At 45.7% G+C, this 20,854-nt stretch overlaps 2 long non-coding RNA genes across 2 annotated transcripts; both read left to right on the top strand.

Annotated features, from left to right (window-relative positions):
- Positions 1 to 6,598: 6,598 nt before the first annotated feature.
- LOC135824636 (uncharacterized) lies at positions 6,599 to 8,330 on the top strand. The gene is made up of 2 exons (XR_010554895.1): positions 6,599 to 6,920; positions 7,515 to 8,330. It is a non-coding gene; the product is annotated as an uncharacterized LOC135824636 (long non-coding RNA).
- A 1,878-nt stretch (positions 8,331 to 10,208) lies between these two features.
- Positions 10,209 to 20,476, top strand: LOC135824661 (uncharacterized). The gene is made up of 2 exons (XR_010554905.1): positions 10,209 to 10,911; positions 19,753 to 20,476. It is a non-coding gene; the product is annotated as an uncharacterized LOC135824661 (long non-coding RNA).
- Positions 20,477 to 20,854: the final 378 nt, after the last annotated feature.

Raw genomic sequence — 20,854 nt, 5'->3', positions numbered from 1 at the left:
CAAAGCTGGGCTGCGTACAACCCAGTATCTATCATGCACTAGAGTGCACGGGTTCATCACGTGATGTGAAGTTCTGCCGTCGCAGACCCCATAGCTGGAGTTGCACACTCTTGGGTTATGTACTCTTGGTACAATGCACATGATCAGTGCTGGTGGTCTGCACGGTAAAGGGTTCGGAGGTCATGCAGACAGTGTTTTCAATGAAAAGCAGGGTAGAAATCATGGGAATACATTATTGTGTGCTCGAACTCGTCTTCTTCAAAGTAAGTTAGTTCTTTCTCACACTGACATACCATTTTATCTCTAATATAAGCACAGTCTCCAATAATAGCACGTCTCTAATAATAGAACACTTTGGGGCGGCATTCAAAAAATAAAGTGCTCGGTCTCCATTATAAGCACACTGTGTAAAGTCATTATCTGTACCGGGGAAAAACCCCCTGAAATGTGTGTCATACATAAATTTGGCCATGGCAACATGCCTCTGAAATGAGGTTGAAATAATAATGGAACAGTCTCCAATAAAGGAACGTCTCCATTAATAGCACGGGGCGGAGGTACATTGAAAAAATAAAGGACCGTGCTTATATTAGAGATAATACGGTAGTACATGTAGCAGAAGATGCAAGTAAATCAGCCTTTATCATGTATCCTGGGACGGACGAGATAGTGACAGGTATAGGCCGGTAGTCCGCAAAACTCCGCGTACATGTACATGCACATTATGCATGTTACGAAGTCATGACCTCTGGATTTTAGCAGCCATGACGACAGTGCAGGCTAGCTGGCTATGGATATTGCTCTAATAATAAATTGAAGTATAGTTGATGTTCGGTCATCATGGATGGAAGGAGAGGTGGAGCTGCAGGAGATGATTATTCGCAGGGTGAGGGCACTGAGGGTGACATCGGTTGGACGAGTATGACGATTACGAAGACAGTTGAACACGATAATTTTCAAAGGTAACTCAAACTAATCAAGTTGGCGATGAATTTTTTTTACAAAAGAAGTCAACTAATGAATAGAAGACGGAGTAATGTTTTTTTCTTTTCCATGTTGATCGCTAGTATGCATGGACACCTTGGTATGGAGATACTCGTGCAGAACCATACAAACCTTATGGCGGGCAATTCCTGGAATTCTGCTCCATTTCTTTATCCACATACCAAACATGCATGAAACTTACCAGAAAAAATACCGAATTCTGTCAATTTTTCTGCCGGCATTATCCGCCGGTGCCTACAAGTTGGGCCCTCTCCACAGTCATGATAATTATTAGCAGGCAGCATGATACTCGGAAACACGTGATACAGTCAACTTCGCTAATAACGACTTCGGATATAACGACAATTCGCGAATAACGACCGAATTTCCATGCCCAGAGCAAAGTCCCATCTAACTGTATACATTTAACTTCGGATATAACGACTATCTGAATAACGACAATTCGCGTATAGCGACATGCTTTTAGTGCCCCGAGGTCATATTCACTGCTTGAATAACGACTTTCTGGGCTTTTGACAGCTATTTCAAGTACCTGTCAGTCAAGTACATGTACCTGTCATGCAGAAGTACCAGAACCTATGGTGATGGGTATTATTATTATAAAGGCACACATGCAAGAAAATGCAGCCAAGGGGGGCTTTTTCTTCCTTTTTTATGTTGGCTTCAAAATTGTTGGATTTACCAGCACACCTATATGTATACAATGTACATGTAGTTGTACATGATTGTACAGAAATCATCATACATGTACATGTCTCTGGCCCTGTAGATGGCTCAAAAAGGCATATTTTTCAATTGATTTCCCTTGCATATTGAATTTTTAGTTCCTTTCAACTGCAATATGAAAATAAAGTACACATTGACATAGAGCAAGAAAAGAGCTTGATTTTGATATGCATGTCATACTATACAAAATATGGGTTCACATACATTCAAATGGGACTTCGGTTATAAGGACACTTCGTGAATAAGGACACTTTTCTGTTGCCCCGCCGAATGTCGTTATTGGCGAAGTTGACTGTATATAGAGAACATGCACAGAGGATTTGGGATTGCGTCATCAGTGGAGGTGGTTTGCATCCCGATCACCCCTCCCCGTGATCCCGTAGCATGATAAACACCTGCTTTTCACGGTGCGCTCCAAACAAAGTATTAATTTCAGGATGAATCCAGTCTCATGTTCTCCGATGCTCCGTCAACCAACTTTTACTGCATCTTCTTTGTCGTGTGAGTGTTACTGTCTAGGCCACCATACGTGATGCCGACAACACAGACATTCATAGATGTACATGTACAAGGTATTAGATAAACCTTGTTTTGTGGATAATAATCATGTTGTTGGTGAACAGTATGTAACAAGGTGGAGGACCACTGTGTTCGGACGGAAACTGTGAACTTACTACAACCATCCGCGGTTGGCACAGCCCCGGTCTTGCGACCATTTGAACGTATGGGTGTTAGCCCTGGTTCTGACCCCCATTCTACAAGGGAGTTGTTTGAGTCTTCTTGTTATTGTAATGTCAGTTGTTTATTCTTTGTTCGCTCCTGGATGTCTTCTTGAATCCTCTTGATACTCCGTCCTTATAATCTTTGTAGCGTTTGTTCAGAATTGTTCTTCTTTCGTCTCTTTATTTACTCTTTTCTTCATGCTTCCAACTTCCGCCCATGGAGTCCCTCTCTCAGCTCGCCAGCTCTCCCAACCGTGGCTGGTCGTAGTAAGGTCATTGTTTCCGAACACAGTGGTCCTCCTCCTTGTAACATGCTGTCAACCAACAACAAGTGTTGATACATGTACCAGAATACAATGTATGTGAGGTAGGGCGCAGTGTTAAAACAGGAACCATTCCAGAACAGCAGGGTTGAAAGCAATAAGAGAGGATCTGGCTGCAGTAGAGCATTCCTTCACCGAATAAACTGATACAGACCTCGGTTAAAAAGGGCAGTTACAAAAAACTTTACTTGGGGATATTCTACCGATGGAGAGGTAAGGACAAATTTATAGAAAAGAATGCTACACACACTTGAGATTCGAAAAGAATGCTATGTAATAGGACCAAGGAACTACATAATTATATCTTAGAACCTTCCAAGTTGGAAGGCTGTTGGAGTGCACATCTAAGATGTGCTATATTAACTTGTAGTTCCTTGGTCCATTTACTTTCTATAAGCTTTTTACAACTTGCTTCGAAGTAAACCTATTCCAAGAAGCACAAAATTGACAAGCAGATAGCCGAAGAACATTTGAAATGCCACCACTCTATCGCTATAGCAACAAGTCGTCACCAAACCAACAGTACAGCAAAGAAACGGAATGAACGGAAGACCCCTGTCGCATATCCTACAGCGTTGCAAAGCGAAGACCCCGTTCATCACTATGGTAATGCCAACAACTCCAGTACGAACGGATCAGTGTCTTCTCCGATCCGTTTTGCGTGAGCGTTTTCTGCCAGACATGGTGTAACCTGAGAGAACGATGGGACAGGTAACATGGGTAAGATCACCTCAATCAGATTACATTAAGGTTGGGTACGTGGGTTGTGATATTTGCCCTCTTTTTCGTACCCTATAATATCTGACTCTTTCTCCAGTATTTATAAAAAGCAAAAAGGACCAAGGAACTACAAGTTACACTATAATGTCCACTAACACTACCAGTTACTAAAACATCAGCTCATGCTCCTTTTTACTTTTTATAAATAATCCTTGGCTCTCCATCCGAGGTCATTCTTTCTCAAGTATCTATAATAATAATAATATTATTATAGTTTTCTCTGTCGTCTCTTTCCCCTTACCCCCCCCCCCTCTCTCTCTCTCTCTCACACCCACCTACATACATACATAATTGAAGTACACTCTCTCTAACACCCGCTCTCTCCCCCTTTTCTCTCGCATAGTGTCGCTCTTTCTCTCCCTCCCCCTCAACGAGTCTCTGTCTGTGAGCTTCTCTGAGCCTTTCTCTCCTTTCTTTCTCTCTCTCTCTCTCTCTCTCTCTCTCTCTCTCTCTCTCTCTCTCTCTCTCTCTTTTCCTTTCAAGTTCTGCTAGTCTGTATTCTCTCTCTCATTCTCTCTCACTAATTGAATTTTTCACTTACTCTGAGTCTTTGATTGCCAGGTGATCTTTGCATTCATCCTCTCCTCTCTCCCTAACTGCCCTCTCTACCATGTCCCTTTCCTTATTTCCCTCTTTATAATTATCTCTGTCGTGCTCTCCCTCACTCGCTCATCCACCCACCCGTCAAGCCTACCGACTTCTGTATGTCTGCATGTCCGCCTGTCTCTCTGCATCACCAACTTTCACTCTACCTATCTACATAATGATTATCAATCCAATAATATAATAGTTTACAAACTTGCTGTTTGGCCGATGAAGCTTCCGTTCCCATGAAAATTGTTAGTAATAGATCATGTTTCAGACATGGCTCGTGACATTGACACTACGAATTGGCTATCATGCTTCGACTTACACAGCCAAGGTACGCCCATACCACGACTGACATCCATAGACCTCTGCAGCTGGCCAAAGATGCGTCCCTATTGCATATTGTGGACGACCGCATTGCTGGAGAGGAAGCAGAAATTCTGCGCTGTTCATTCAAATGTCACAATGCGATTTTGAATTCTAAACACACCCTGGGTTGGTCTTTCCACAAGAGGCAGTCCAGCCTGTTGTGCGTTGGTCTACGTTTGGCAGAAGGCCGGGCTGAAAACTCAAAGCGCGATGAGCACGAATGAAGGGATGTGTTCGATACACTTCAAGTATTCCTATAATTTTGGCTGTTTACCTTGAGATTGCTGGTCATACGCAACCGGTTGCCACTGCGCCGCGAAGCGTTGGCTGCATTTGCCCACCGCAGATGCGGCTCAGGCCCTACAAAGAACATTGTGTACAAGCCGAATCAACTAACAAGATCTCAGGACCCTGCGCTGAGTGCTTTTGTCACTGACGATGTGACGGGTCTACGACAGGTCACAGCGAGACAGCTCACAGCGCGACAACTCACAGCGAGACAAGTCACAGCGAGACAACTCACAGCGTCGTCAACTCACAGTCAAGACAACTCACAACCAAGACAACTCACTGCGCGACAACTCACAGTGTCGACAACTCACAGCGAGGCAACTCACAGCGTCCTTATTTTATGTAATGGTGCAATGAAGACCTGGAGTCTGTAGGGGTTGGTCCTTGTAAAAACCTACAATGTATATTATAATAATAACGCGACGTTCTCGGCACTTCTCTATTTACATGTAATGCAAAGAAGAAAATAACATGTAACTCGGATGGTGAGCCAATTAAACAATTCTGAAAAGAAGAGGGCCAAAATGTTACGAGTTATGACTAACTGTCCACCAACGTAACGAGATCTTATACAGTCAGCGAGTGCGACAAAATGTGGACACTTAGTCATAACTCGTAACATTTTGTCCTTCTTCTTTTCACAAGAAAATAACAGAGAACTTTAATCGATAAAGAAGACAAAGCCTGAACAAGAAGAAGACAGTAATGAAAATTAAGTTAAAATATAAGATAAAATAAAAATAACCTTGAAATTTCCTGTAAGAATCACATAATTATATGAAATGCCAAGTTCGCAGCAACTCCTCATAGAAACTCATCCTTCGTCATGGTCTCAAACGACCGGAGTATGGCACGAAGTCGCTTGTCCTGATCTTCATACTTCCTCCTCTTCTTCGGAGCCTCATAGCCTGCATTTTCTTCGGAGCCTCATAGCCTGCATTTTCCCTCTCCACACACTGCTCCACCATTGCCTGCTCGACAAAAATACCATCCAGGAATTTCCAAATTGTGGGATGATGACACAGTCGATGGTAGACAAAAACTTGCAGTACAGAACACAATAATTCTGTTGTCCACAGTTTCCGGTCCACTGTCGTAGAGAAGGAAGACGTCCCCACCCTTCGTTTCTTGATAGCGCTCCGGCAACTGGAGACCGGAGTATGGCACGAAGTCGCTTGTCCTGATCTTCATACTTCCTCCTCTTCTTCGGAGCCTCATAGCCTGCATTTTCCCTCTCCACACACTGCTCCACCATTGCCTGCTCGACAAAAATACCATCCAGGAATTTCCAAATTGTGGGATGATGACACAGTCGATGGTAGACAAAAACTTGCAGTACAGAACACAATAATTCTGTTGTCCACAGTTTCCGGTCCACTGTCGTAGAGAAGGAAGACGTCCCCACCCTTCGTTTCTTGATAGCGCTCCGGCAACTGGAGGTCTTGCAGTGTGCCTGGGTTCGGCGGAATGTTCTGAACCCGCAGCCGATCGCGGTGTGGCTGTGAATTGTCGCGCTGTGAGCTGGGGTGGCTGTGAGTTGTCTTGGCTGTGACTTGTCTCGCTGTGAGTTGACGACACTGTGAGTTGTCTTGGCTGTGAGTTGACGACACTGTGAGCTGTCGGCTGTGAGTTGTCGCGCTGTGAGCTGTCTCGCGGTGACCTGTCGTGTTCCCGACAGTCATCGAGCTCAGATGAAATGCTCGTCGCGTGAATCAGTCTGATCTGGTGCACAGTCACATTATGATGCTGATCCTCTCTAGTCTTGGGTCCATTTCATGCGGTGCGCAACGTACTGTACATGTGAGGAGAGAACTGAGCGTGTGGGTACCGGTAGTTCAGATTGAATGAAATCGACATTTTTTTGATACCACACAATATGCCTCGAACTCGGCTGAAGTTCTTTCTGGCCGCTTAGCTCTATAAACTAAGGGTATGTGTGACCCGAGACTAAAATAGAAAGTTCGACATAGCCATCCACTTGCAGGGGTGACGTGCAGAGTATACCGTTGCAGTTCGACTTGCTACAATGCTTCGTTGGCTGTGCAGACTCAGGCCGTTTCCTGCCGGCCAGCGGCATTCACCTGTTCTTGTCGGACTAGGCCAATTGCTGTTCAAGGTGAGTGCGTCTGAAATGAATGAAACCGAAGCTGATCCGCCATTTCCTTGGTACCCGACAGTACTGTAGACAACGTGTTAGTAACGCTAGCGTCACCAATAACCCGGATACACGCACGCACACGCACACACACACACACCCGCACACACACACACACACACACACACACACACACACACACACACACACACACACACACACACACATGCACCCGCACACACACGCACACATACACCCGCACACACACACACACACACACACACACACACATACACACACAAAAACACTCACATACACGCACACACGCACACACACACACACACACACACACACACACACACACACACACACACACACACACACACACACACACACACACACACACACACATGCACCCGCACACACACGCACACATACACCCGCACACACACACACACACACACACACACACACACACATACACACACACACACACACACACACACACACACACACACACATACACACATACACACACACACACACACACACACATACACACATACACACACAATCACACATACACACACAACTACTGCCATCTCCTAACTGCAGGCCAGTCCATGTGTGGCGGAAACAGTCGAGGCTCCTCCGTTATTGCAACAACAGCAAAGCGACCATTTCGTGCTAGCCGTCGTAGGTACTACCGCTGCCATCAACTTCATTCTAGCAATCATGCGCTGCAGGCTACGGGGAAGGTATGTGGGATTTTTGCCGTCTCTCCTGAGCGTCGCTGTTGGCATTGCTGCGATCTCATGCTACAGTCATGGCGTGCTGAAATTTCAGATGTACTACATGGCTCTTAACTGTGTGATCTATGCACTGTGGGTGTCAGTGGATGCTTTCCATTGCACTGCCGCGTATTTTGAATAGAAAACTGCCTACGGATTCTTGAGTTGATCAAACTTGATTTAGCTGCGTCCACTTCACCACCACCACCGTTGGACTCTGCGACCGACCAGGCATTCCCCGCAACAGCAACCAGAGGTTTCTTTGTAGTACTGATAATATTTTATTTATTTCAGTGCGATGAAGGAACCTCTTGTTGCTGTTGTGGGCAATGCGTGGTCGACCGAAGAGCGTAACGGTACATGGTAGTTGTGGTGAAATGGATGCAGAATGTTCAAGGGCTGAGCGCTGCTGCTTACTTACTTGTACTTAGCTGGTTGTGTTTGGACACTCTCCACAGATGTGTGCAGAACATGTGAAGAAGCAAACGGCTTTCGATTGCCCATCGTTTTTCAACTCTAGCTAAGCGTATTTTTTAACACCATGTGCTTTCCGAATAAACCAACATGCTGAGCGTTTGAGACTTTGCAAGTACCGTAGTTGTGATTTCTGCGGGAGCTCGATTGTGGACTTCTGTTCTGATGGACCGTGTTGAAATGTTCGAGGCGAATAGCAATGTTAACATAATTATAGAGTGTGTGTGTGTGGTTGTGGGGGGGGGGGGGGATTCACATACACTATAATGTACCATGATTACACCTGCCAAGGCAACCAATCTGATAAGGCGACTGCCTGTCCCAGAAGACCACTTGAAACAAAGACTAAGGCATGCTACATGTATTAACAGTCAAATAACCCTGGACGAAGCGACCACCTGTACACTGGAGCCATATTTGTAAGGTCCCTTGAGCGGTCGGCTTACAACAATGTTGACAGGTCTCACGTTCATACAAACTGTAGAGCATGGTAAAGAGGCATCTCTTGCTCATCTCGTAGATATCGCTGACACGCAGTGACACATTTCCCTCCCCAGCCAGGCCCCCGGAACCGGTCGGGTTTGTCAGATTACCACCCCACCAACCTTGTGGCCATCAGCACGTGTTTACTACTGTGGAGGGTATAATTATGTACCTGCAATATCATACACAAAGTATGGAAGACACTGATACTACCGGACCAATCGAAAACGCCTCCCTGCGGTTCTACCAGCCATAATGTAGCCTGGCATGGTAATCCAGTGTGATTAAAGTACCACCATGTGCCACGTTGCACTGAACTAGATGGAAAACTGGTTTGTGTGGGTTTGGGTGCCAGGTCACAACGTCTTAGAAAGAGGAGTAAGTTCCACTATCTCAACATTCCACCTATACTGTGTATTTGTTCATGGGCTTGACAATACCAACTTGTCAGAACAAGGGCTAATCTGAAAAGGAGGCGAGGTGACAAAAGGTTAAGGATTGTAATAAACAGAACCAGCTGAAGCGTCATTTCACGAAGTTCCCATCACAGTTGTCTCTTTGTCCATCACCACTTTCTCTAGGATTTGTTCGTGACATCTCAATAAAACCTTCGTGAAACGACGCGCGCTTCAGCTGGTTCTGCTTATTGCTATACTTCAACCTTTATAATCTAGGACCAATTGTGCTACGAAAACCACGCTGGGTTAGGAAGGGTGCTGGATTAACAAAATTTGATCTGATTTTAATCTGATGTACTGCTGCAATGAGCTTTGCACTTTGGGTCGGATTTCACCTAGTGCAACTGTATTTCCACAGCGGAAATCGTTGTCCGCACTCGCCCACCACAGACGCAGCGCGGGCCCCAAGAAGACAAGTAAAGTTAGCACTGTACAAGGCAATCAACTCACAAGATCTTTTGTCAGGACCCTGAAGTGAGTGTTGTTGTCACTGGCAGTGTGAGACTGAGAGTTATAGTTATCAACACAGTCATGTGAATGACTCTGAGTCTGATCTGGTGCAGAGTAGACCTACGTCACGTGTCATGATGGTGATTACACGATACACCTCGTCGTGCTTTGCATTTCATGCGCCGCAGAACTAAAACGTGGATCAGCATGTAGCTACTGTAGTGAGCATGGTGAAGGTACTGTACATGACACAGACAGTGCAGTGCTGCTCAATGAAATCCAGTCCCATATCACCCATTCAAGTACCGGTATTACTTTGCGCCTTGCATCATTTCGCAGCTTACTGTATCGTTTTTTAGGTATTACTATTAGACATCACATGGTTAGCATTTTACCGTTCACGCTATTTTCGACGGTCGGCGTGTAGAGGGCTAGTCTACTGTTTTTGAAGTATTTTCGAGACACGGTTAGCAGTTCGGCTTCTGAGTCCTGACTCCTGACGCACGATCGACTCGCGCTATTCCGCCGACTTGACACTTGACTGTATCGTGTTCATGTTTTTATTCAATTATTAAAATTTAATTTTGTTTTGTCCATTCAGTTCTGCTTGGCACCTACACCACAACCCCTACCACATGTAGTACTAACTAGCCCGGTCGGCGATGCTGTGTGAGAACTAGAAGTCGTGTTGAGTGAATCATTTCAGCGCAGCCCAGTGTACGTGTTCGCAGGTGTAGTTCACAAATTTTCAGATTGAACGAAAGCGACATTTTAGCAATAACACAGAATGTACCTCGAGCTACTGAAGTTCCTTCTAGCCTTGTGTGATAAGTCGTGTTGAGTGAATCATTTCAGCGCAGCCCAGTGTTCGCAGGTGTAGCTCACAAATTTTCAGATTGAACGAATGCGACATGTTAGCAATAACACAGAATGTGCCTCGAGCTACTGAAGTTCCTTCTGGCCTTGTGTGATAAGTCGTGTTGAGTGAATCATTTCAGCGCAGCCCACTGTTCGCAGGTGTAGACTGTAGTGTTCGCAAGTACTAGTGTAGCTCACAAATTTTCAGATTGAACGAAAGCGACATTTTAGCGATAACACAGAATGTGCGTCGAACTACTGAAGTTCCTTCTGGTCTTATGTCTTATAAATATTAAGGATGTGCGACCCGAGACTAAATACATGTTGAACGTTCGACGTAGCCATCCACTTGTTTCTTCAACGTAGTGAGCAGTGTATATGTATACCATTTCAGTTCGGCCTGCTACAATGCTTCGTTGGCTGTGCAAACTCTGGTCTTTTCCTGCCGGCCTGCGGCATTTACTTCTTCTTGTCGGACTATGCCAGTTGCTATTCACGGTGAGTGCGAGACGATTGAAAATATCATGTTTACCGAAATATTTCCACTGGTTGTAAACGTATTTTACCTTGATGTATAAAATAGAATATCTGTGTGCAGTCACGAGTGTGCCCTTTTTATTGCGATAATTAAATTGTTCTCCCGACTACGAAGATTATCCTTACACTCCTTTGAAGTAGGTGTTTCTCAACACAATTGTATAGTCGGCCGTAACGCGGACGTGCCAATTCAAATTTACTATAATGTACTTACTTTGAAGTATTGTTTCAATAGCGTTGCCAACAACCTTGCACCAACACCAACGACCTATCACCATGGTTCTACTGAATACAATCATGTAGACTCGTATCTCTCTTAGGGCGCGTTCGAATTGTCGTCATCAACTGTTCAAACAAATTTTATAAAGAGATTATTTGAGGTGTCCCATTAGAACGGTCTCTATCATTTTAGAGTTTTTCAGTGGAATTGTCATGCATGGCGATGATGACGTCCGATCAGATCGACCATCTCCCCACATTACGTGACATAGTTATTCCAAACTCTTCGAAACTAATCCACCTCTCCCATCGGGTGAAGTTGTGGAGTTTCGAGGAAGTTCGTTTTTCTGAAGAGGCCAATAAGCCCACCTCTTCAGAAAAACGAAACTCCTCAAAAAGTCAAAGAGTGACAATTCGAACGCGCCCTTAATCTTATACGGACCTCACAGTCACGGGGAACGCCGTCTACCAGGCACACCCCATTGGTGAGTTTCCTGAGTGGAAGTATTACTACTCTTTCACAAAAAAAACTGTGGAAACAGTGACGCCATATGCCAGATCTCTGGCACTTCCCCTTGCAAACGTATGTGTGATTCAGAGTTTACTGATCAAGTTAAATGTATGTTCAGTGCCCGATCTTAGACTCTACGGATGAGAGAATACCTGCATGTACGGGTAGTTGCTTGCCGGAGGGGTTTCGAAAAATTCTCTAATTGGAAGATAAAGATAGTAATACGTGCATGTAACAATAGAAAAGTCTCCAGGCAGTATAACTCCATTATACCTTTACTGTCACTTAGGTCCATCGCTAACAACGCCGCCTAAAGACAACAAAAATATCGCGAAAAATCTTCTCCGTTTGCACGGTGGCTGGATACGAGTCTTATTATGAGCTTTCTAGTATACAACATTCATGTACATTGGAAAGGCTTCCTGTCTGAAGCCTTTCCATACTGGTACTCGATGTTCCAGTTTTGTGACACGAGAATGGCACGAGAATTAGTGTACCGCTGAGTGTACCGCTATACACGTGGTCGACACATTGTCGACACGTTGTTGATACTTTTTTGACACGTGACCCCGTCAGCGGTCTGCTTTGTGCCAATGCCACTCGGTAAGCGTCGATGTCGCGTACGCGAAATAGTCGAGAGCTGCAGAAGTCGACGAAGACGAACGAGGAGGCCCCTTTCGGTACCCCTGACATGACGGGAAGGAGAACTGCAGAAGTCGAACGAGGAGGCCCTTTTCCGTACCCCGTACCGCAAAGTGCCATTGATGAATGTCTTCTCAACCTGGAACGCCCCGTAAACGCTGTCGCGTAGGCGGACTGAATGCGCAGGGCAAAAAGAATTGCTGCAAAGACGTTCGCTCTAGGCCTTTGGAGACATCGTGGGAACTCCTTCCGGCACCCCCGTACCGCAAAGTGCCATTGATGATCGATGAATGTCTTCTGCAAGTGGAACGACCCCGTAAACGCTGTCGCGTCGGCGGGCTGAATGCACAGAACGAAAAATATTGCTGCAGAGACGTCTGTTCTAGGCCTTTGGAGACATGGTGCGAACTCCTTCCGGTACCCCGTACCGCAAAGTGCCATTGATGAATGTCTTCTGCAACTGGAACGGTCCCGTAAACGCTGTCCCGTCCGCCGACGAAAAATATTGCTGCAAAGACGTCCGCTCTAGGCCTTTGGAGGCATCGTGCGAACTCCTTCCGGTACCCCCCGTCCCGAAAAGACTGTGCCATTGAGAAATTAATGAGAATGCACTGACCTGACGCCGTGACGGGGAGGAGAACGGCAGAAGTGGACGCAGACGAAAGAGGAGGAATCAGGACGAGCGAGCAATGGCAGGACTGTAAGTAATAGCTCAGAAATGAGAACTTGACATTCATGGCACTTGCCACTGCATATTTCCTGTCCACTCACAATGTCTTTCCTCTGCCCCTGTGTGCCCACGGCCCTGTTGCTGCACTGGCCCGATGAATCGAATGTCTTCTGCAACTGGAACGGCCCCGTAAACTCTGTCGCGTCGGCGGACTGAATGCGCAGGACGAAAAACATTGCTGCGAAGACGTCCCCTCTAGACGACGGTAAGGCATCCCTTGATATGTCACTTCTCAGTTTGGGAAATGCTCGAATATGATAATTCTGCATGTGTGTGCACTAGCCCTGAACATACATGTAGGTGACCCGTTTGTGGTGTCTCATAGCCTACCTCACGACCTTCTGCTTTCTTTCTGCATCACTTGTATCTTGCAGGTTTATTATTATTATTATTATTATTATGAGGGTCCCTGGTTCGAGTCCTGGTGGTGGCAGTCAATTTTTTCTTCAGACTTTTCCCGTTTGTCTCTTTCCCTCAAACCAGTTATTATTATTATTATTATTATTTCTAATTTTCTTTCACCGCCCACGGCCGCACAAAGTCCTTGGCTACAAAAAAAATTAAAGTCTCTCCAAATCTCTCAAAACCAAACTTAAAACTCCTTTCCAAATTTTCGCCCAAGAGGGCATCTTCAGGGATATGTGACTCCTGTGAACAAAACAACAATATAACTACAGAAAAAGGGTAATAACAATAACGTGGCAATATACCAGGAACATCATAACTAGTGCTAAGAATTGAGACTAACATTGAAGATAATGTCACATATTCAGAAACAAAAACAGAACCTACCCACAATATCGCACGCCAGGTAAGAGCCTAAAAACAAATGTCTCAACTTGCAAGATCTCAAGTCAGGTGATGATGGGTCAGCGTGAAGTGCATGTCTCAACTGGTGTGATCGCCAATTAGATGTGAAGGTGACGAGGCCAGAAAGAGAGAGAAAGAGAGAGAGACAGAGGCAGAGAAAGATAGTGTGTGTATGTATGTGTTTGTGTGTGTGAGTGCACGTGTGTGTGTGTGTACGTGTGTGTGTGTGAGCGTGCGTGTGTGTGTGTGGGGGGGGGGGGGGTGCGTGAGTGCGAGCCTCACGGGTGGTAATTGCATCCATTCGATGAGATGGTCTTGCCCGCAGTAACCATGAAGGTCCTGTTGTCTTGATGAATTTATGCCGATAGTCTCCATCCAGTGTCACAGTTGATTGCTGGCTTTCTGCTTCTGATTTCGGTTGCTTCCATGTACTTGCGGGAAGGCAGCGAAGACTCCCTGCCGAGAATCTTGGCGTGGTGGAAAGGCTGAAAGTTAGGCGATGATGTTGCAAATTCTCGGTGGTCAGACTTGTAATGGCCCCCCCAGGGAGTCTTCACTGCCCTCACCCTTGCCTCTCGATAATGTTCCTTGAATCTTTCCCTCACTGGACGCTCGGTTTCCCCGACGTAGAGCTCTTCGCACAATGTACATGACATACAATAGACACTACATTCTTCGTCAGACATTCACTGCTCTTCACATCCGCGTCGCATGCTCTGCACACCATTGGCCTGCCAGGACCACGCTTCACCTTCGCACGCTGCACATCACGCGGACACATACGCGTACCAAACGACGAACGGACAAGTCTACGCTTCAATGACGGACCAGACGTGAAAACAAGACGAACATCTGGACTATACTGCGAGAAACCAGAGCGGCCAGTGCATCATTGATGAATGGGAGCTTGAGAATTGATTTATTCGGCTTCTTCCATGGATTCATCTTGCCACGATTCGGTTTCTTTGCTGTTTTAACTGCCCGCTGAATTTCTCGATCTGGATAGTCGTTGGCTTCCAGTAGCGCTGTGATTTTCTGGATTCCAGCTCCTCTTCCCGCCTCCGTTGAACCGTTGGAGATTGCCCGACGACACTGATTAACTGCGACTGCACGCTTTGTTGACAAAGGGACAGACGACAGGAATGACAGGTGAACTCCGCTGTGTGAAGGCTTGACAAACAGCTCCCACTCCAACGTACACTCGGGACTGACACTCAACGTCAAATCCAGGAAGTCGATGCTCCTGGTGTCGTTGTCGGAGTGTGTGATGGTGAATGTTATGAAGGGGTGTTGGTTATTGAGATGGGCAACAAACCTGCTCAGAGCCGCTCGTCCATGTCGCCACAGCATGATTATATCATCGATGTAGCGCTTGAAAATGCAGGGCTGAAATTCAGCAGAAGACAGGGCTGCATTCTCAAGCGCTGACATGAAAATAATGGCCAATGGCGGCGCCAGATGGTTGCCCATGGCGATTCCCTTCAGCTGTCGGTACTGCTGATTGTCGAACTCGAATATGTTATTCGTCAGGATGAATTGGAGGGTATCTTGGACATCCTTCACACTCAGACCCAACATATCGACATCCTCGCGGTGCTCCTCCAGTAATGTGGTCGCAGCTTCAATGGCGTCAGCGATCGGGATGTTGCTGTAGAGGCCGACCACGTCGAGGGACACCAACAGGTAGTCTTCATTCAGTTTCTTGTGTTTCGTGAGCTCTTGAATGCATGCCAAAGTAGAGGCCAGGTGCGAGGGTACAAAACGCAACAACTGGTTAAGGATTCGTTCCATCAGCACAGATAGGTTGCTTGTGGGTCCATCACAACAGCTTACAACTGGTCGGACTGGCAAACCTTCCTTATGGTCTTTTGGAAGAACGAATGGATGCAATTACCACCCGTGAGGCTCGCACTCACGCACACCCCCCCCCCCCCACACACACACACACGCACGCTCACACACACACACGTACGCACACACACACGCGCACTCACACACACAAACACATACATACACACACTATCTTTCTCTGCCTCTGTCTCTCTCTCTTTCTCTCTCTTTCTGGCCTCGTCACCTTCACATCTAATTGGCGATCACACCAGTTGAGACATGCACTTCACGCTGACCCATCATCACCTGACTTGAGATCTTGCAAGTTGAGACATTTGTTTTTAGGCTCTTACCTGGCGTGCGATATTGTGGGTAGGTTCTGTTTTTGTTTCTGAATATGTGACATTATCTTCAATGTTAGTCTCAATTCTTAGCACTAGTTATGATGTTCCTGGTATATTGCCACGTTATTGTTATTACCCTTTTTCTGTAGTTATATTGTTGTTTTGTTCACAGGAGTCACATATCCCTGAAGATGCCCTCTTGGGCGAAAATTTGGAAAGGAGTTTTAAGTTTGGTTTTGAGAGATTTGGAGAGACTTTAATTTTTTTTTTGTAGCCAAGGACTTTGTGCGGCCGTGGGCGGTGAAAGAAAATTAGAAATCATGACAAGGCTACAGAGGAGTTACGCCATCCTTATTATTATTGTTATTTTATTTATTTTACTAGGGTGTTTCCCACAGACCTATGGGTATATCACCCTGTGACGACCACATTGAAGTCTGAATTTGAAGTGTGAAGATGCTTCAGCAACCACATCGTACTTTTCCATTGCTTTCATTGTGCTACTGTGCATGTGTGTAAGTTGTGGGGTATACTTGTGATGACATTGTGTGCTGGCGACACGGTCAGATTTTGTCCATGCGTGTACCGTACACCTGCATGTTATGCATTGAAAAGGATCTGCCACTTACGATTCTGGGACGAGTATCAGGTCAGCTTTGTCTTGTGTGGGCTGTACCAGATTGCTGTTCACTTCTCTATCTGTTGGATATGTGACTTTCTGCAAGTTTCTGGTGTAGGGTGGCCACTTCTTTGCTTGTCACTTTGTATGATATTACATTCTGTATTCGCTGCTTCCATGTCGTGCTCTGCAAACTGCAATCCTTGGGCAAATGTCATGTTTTGCTATGTTGTGCTTTGGCCGTCAGCTTGTCTACTCGTTGTAGTTGAATTATTTTTTTCACAACTGACTTCCTGAAGTACGGTGGCCACTGCTTTGCATGGCATTATACATGAAGAATTTCCTGTTTGTGTCGTGAGCATGTGCGCACGTGCGTGTGCCGTGTGCATGCATGTGCGTATGTGTACGTGGTCACGTGCATGTGCCGTGTGCACCCACGTGTTTGTGTATCTGTGTCCGGAGTAGCGAGGTGGGGAGGGCTGGTATGTATCAGTGTGTTATTGCAGTCTCATGGCTACATACAGTACATCGCGCGCGTGCTCATCATGTTTACCTTCGGGGTTGGGGTGGGGAAGGAACGGAAAAAGAACTTAAATTATCCATATAAAAACCGCTCTGTGAGCGGTTCTGAAAAACCTTTACTGGTGCTGCCCTGTCGTAAAAGCAAGAAATTAGAACTGGAGCATTGTCCCCCCCAAATGCGAACAGATCCACCTAAATCGCGAATGACGGGACCCGAACGCACCAGTAGCACGAGGTTCTTAGCTGTGGATGCAGTGGGGACGTAACGTTCGTCCAGACCATAGGCCATGGTCGTCGATAATTGTACGTGTACTAGCAATACACTGCCACTGATACAATGTGCAATGTACTGCACTATAGTAGTGTTGGTGTTACCCTATGATAATTGCTGTGATCATGTGCCCTCCCGACCTCGTGCTACTGGTGCGTTCGGGTCCCGTCATTCGCGATTTAGGTGGATCTGTTCGCATTTGGGGGGACAATGCTCCATTTCTAATTTCTTGCTTTTACGACAGGGCAGCACCAGTTTTTAAGGTTTTTCAGAACCGCTCACAGAGCGGTTTTTATATGGATAATGTACATGTATGCTCAGTGATGGTACAGCCAAAACTACTGTTACTAAGAGTTCCGTGCTGGGAAACTCGTATCAGTACGAAGAGAGGCCTGACTACTGTAAATATACAAATTTTCGGCAGCTATTTAATTTCGGCTATATTCGACACCGACCCAAAACGCCAAAATTAAAACGCCGATGAAATTTTTCACAGTATCTGTCGCACTATACCATGCCCTCTACCCCACGCCGAACATAAATCGCCGCCGAAATGTCAAAATCGTGGAGTGCCGAAATTTTGCAGCGCCGAAATTTTGTATATTTACAGTATCTGATTCTTAGATTTCTATACTGTGCCTCGAACAGAACCCTTGCAGTGAAATTTAATCATATGGAAATAAAGCTTGAGAGAGCATAACATTCCTAATGCCGGTATTGTGTCTGTAGTGGCGTCCTTGTCGACTGGCTGACAGTTTGGCTTACTTAATTCTAGCGCTTGCAGCTGTACTGATGAAGCCTAGATGGCCCAAACAGCTACAGTTGTCCACAGTATAGATTAGTGTTTGTAGTATGCCCACTTCATTCTTGATGATGGTTATTTTATGACCGACACGTTGACAACTTTTGATGGATTTGTAGAAAGCAGTGATTGAGTTTGAGGGGCCAGTGTGAGCCAGTGTGAGCCCATTGTGAGCCAGTGTGAGGGGCCAGTGTGAGGAGCCAGTGTGAGGGGCCAGTGTGAGGGGCCAGTGTGAGGGGCCAGTGTGAGGGGCCAGTGTGAGGGGCCAGTGTTGCTCACAATCCACTTATAGCAGCAGTACATACATGTAAACAAGATTACAGAACAGAACAACAAGGACAATCAAGGACAATCAAGGCTTGTTTGCTGCGACTTGAAGTTTCATGCTCTCGCAATCATCAGGCGACAGGTTTTTGCCTGATGAGATTGTTGCCTGATGATTGCGAGAGCATGAAACTTCAAGTCGCAGCAAACAAGCCTTGATTGCCCTTGTTTTTCTGTTCTTGAATCTTGTTAACATGAATGTACTGCTGCTATAAGTGGATTGTGAGCAACACTGGCTCTGCCATCACCACACACGCATGCACACACCACACACACAAACACACACACACATACACACACACTACTACTACTACTACTACTACTACTACTACTACTACTACTACTATCAATCAGCTACCCCTTGGGGTCACGCCGCCCTCCACTCAGAGAACTGAGCGCAAGGTGAGGGGCAGTGGCGCAAACAAAACAGAAAGTACAGCAAAATGAATTGAAAAAAAGGAAATCAAAACAAGCTGCTATATTGATGGAAGGGGACTCACAAACAGAGGAAGGAAATATCACAAACCAGATGAACAGTCTGCTGTATGTCCACTATAACATGCAACGACTGAAGAAAAGAACAAAATTAATGTTAACATGATGTTCTGTTCAACAATAACGTCTGTACGCGTACTGCTTCGGCCTTCATGCACCAGGAAATCACAAATGCTCCTTCGACGTATTCTCAAGTTCCTCAACCATTTGAAATTATCTTCCAGGAAAGCACCAAAAATATGCCGATGGCCTGGGGAAGAAATTGTTCTTGAAAATGGTGAAAGAAGAAGGCGATGAAGAGTCACCATTGCATCGAAAAAAATAGTTTTGTCTTTCGTGTGCATACTTTGTTTAACTTTTGCTCCTTGACTCGAGGCTCAGACTAGAACCGCAGTTTAGGCAGTTTACCCTGGGGAAGCATCCTGGTTTGACCGTAAATTTTAGAAGAATTCATCGGCGTGACTCATTGCACTGCACCAAAAATGACGCACACACACACACACACGCATACACACACTCACACAAACACACACACATACACCTATACATACACACGCTTGTGCACGCACGAACACACATACGCACACACACACATACGCACACACAAACACACACACACACACACGTACGCATACATTCTGACACATACACACACAACTACTACTCTGATCTCCAATCTGCAGGTCAGTGCTTGTGCGGCGGACACAAACGAGACTGCTCCGTCAAGGCAAGATTCGCTCAGCGACGACATCGTGTACGGCATAGCTGTCACGACCACTACGATTAACTTCGCACTGGCGATGAAACCCCGCCGTATATTTGTACGGGGTAGGTTCGAAGCACATTTTCCACCGTCTCTCCTGGTCGCCGCTGTTGGCTGTGCTGCGATATTGTTCTACAGCAACGACGTGCTTCTATATCAGTTTACCTATTTAGGTGTGAATTTGCTGATCTATTATCTAGGACAGGGCGTGTAAGTGAATTATGAATAAAAATTCAACTACCGCCCGAGTTCTTGAGCTGATCCAACTAGTTACTTGATTCTACATGTAGCTAGTTGCGTTTTGGACACTCTCTGCAACTGTATGCAGATTATGTGAATGAGCAAACGGTTTTGTATTGCCCGCCGTATCTTATCCATACTTGTTTTGCACTCGAAACCCATGTAGTGTCCAAATAATTCAACAATGTAGTCGTTTCGTTCGTCTTGGTCTCTGTCTCTCCGTCTCCCCAATACATGTTGTTCAAACCTAACCTGTTCCCGTTGTCCATTGTAATTTCGTCCTTTTCCTACTCAAGATGCTCATAGGTCAATTTCTACTGATGCAGCTGCTTGTTGCGTCCTGCAAGATTTCCTTAAAATTATTATAGCAATAATAAGGATCAACCGTGCACTCATTCTATAAACACATAGAGGCAAAGTTTGTGAGTAAGTTCCAAGAATGTGTTTTTGTGATAGTCATCAGGTGGAATAACATCACTTTGTTGATACGAATTATGTATATGCATACATACACGCTTAACCCTGTCAAGGCGACCACCTGTCCTGCATGACCTCTACAGTTCGGAACAAGAGTACATAACCCCATACTCTTGCTAGGTACAAAGGATGCTGGCTAGGGTCAAATGACCCTGGATAATGCGACCACCTGTACACTGTGGCCACATCTGTTAGGTTCCTCGACCTGTCGGAATAGACAAGCTTCACTGCAGGTGTAAACTGTAGGGTAGGGGATGGCAAAGAGGCATCTCTTGTTCATCTAGTACTAGTGAGTAGTGGGTGAT

The sequence above is a fragment of the Sycon ciliatum genome, chromosome 9, assembly GCF_964019385.1.
Source record: "Sycon ciliatum chromosome 9, ocSycCili1.1, whole genome shotgun sequence".
Taxonomy (NCBI): Eukaryota; Metazoa; Porifera; class Calcarea; order Leucosolenida; family Sycettidae; genus Sycon; species Sycon ciliatum.
Note: the sequence above shows the minus strand (reverse complement) of the source record. Positions and strands in the feature narration are given on the sequence as shown.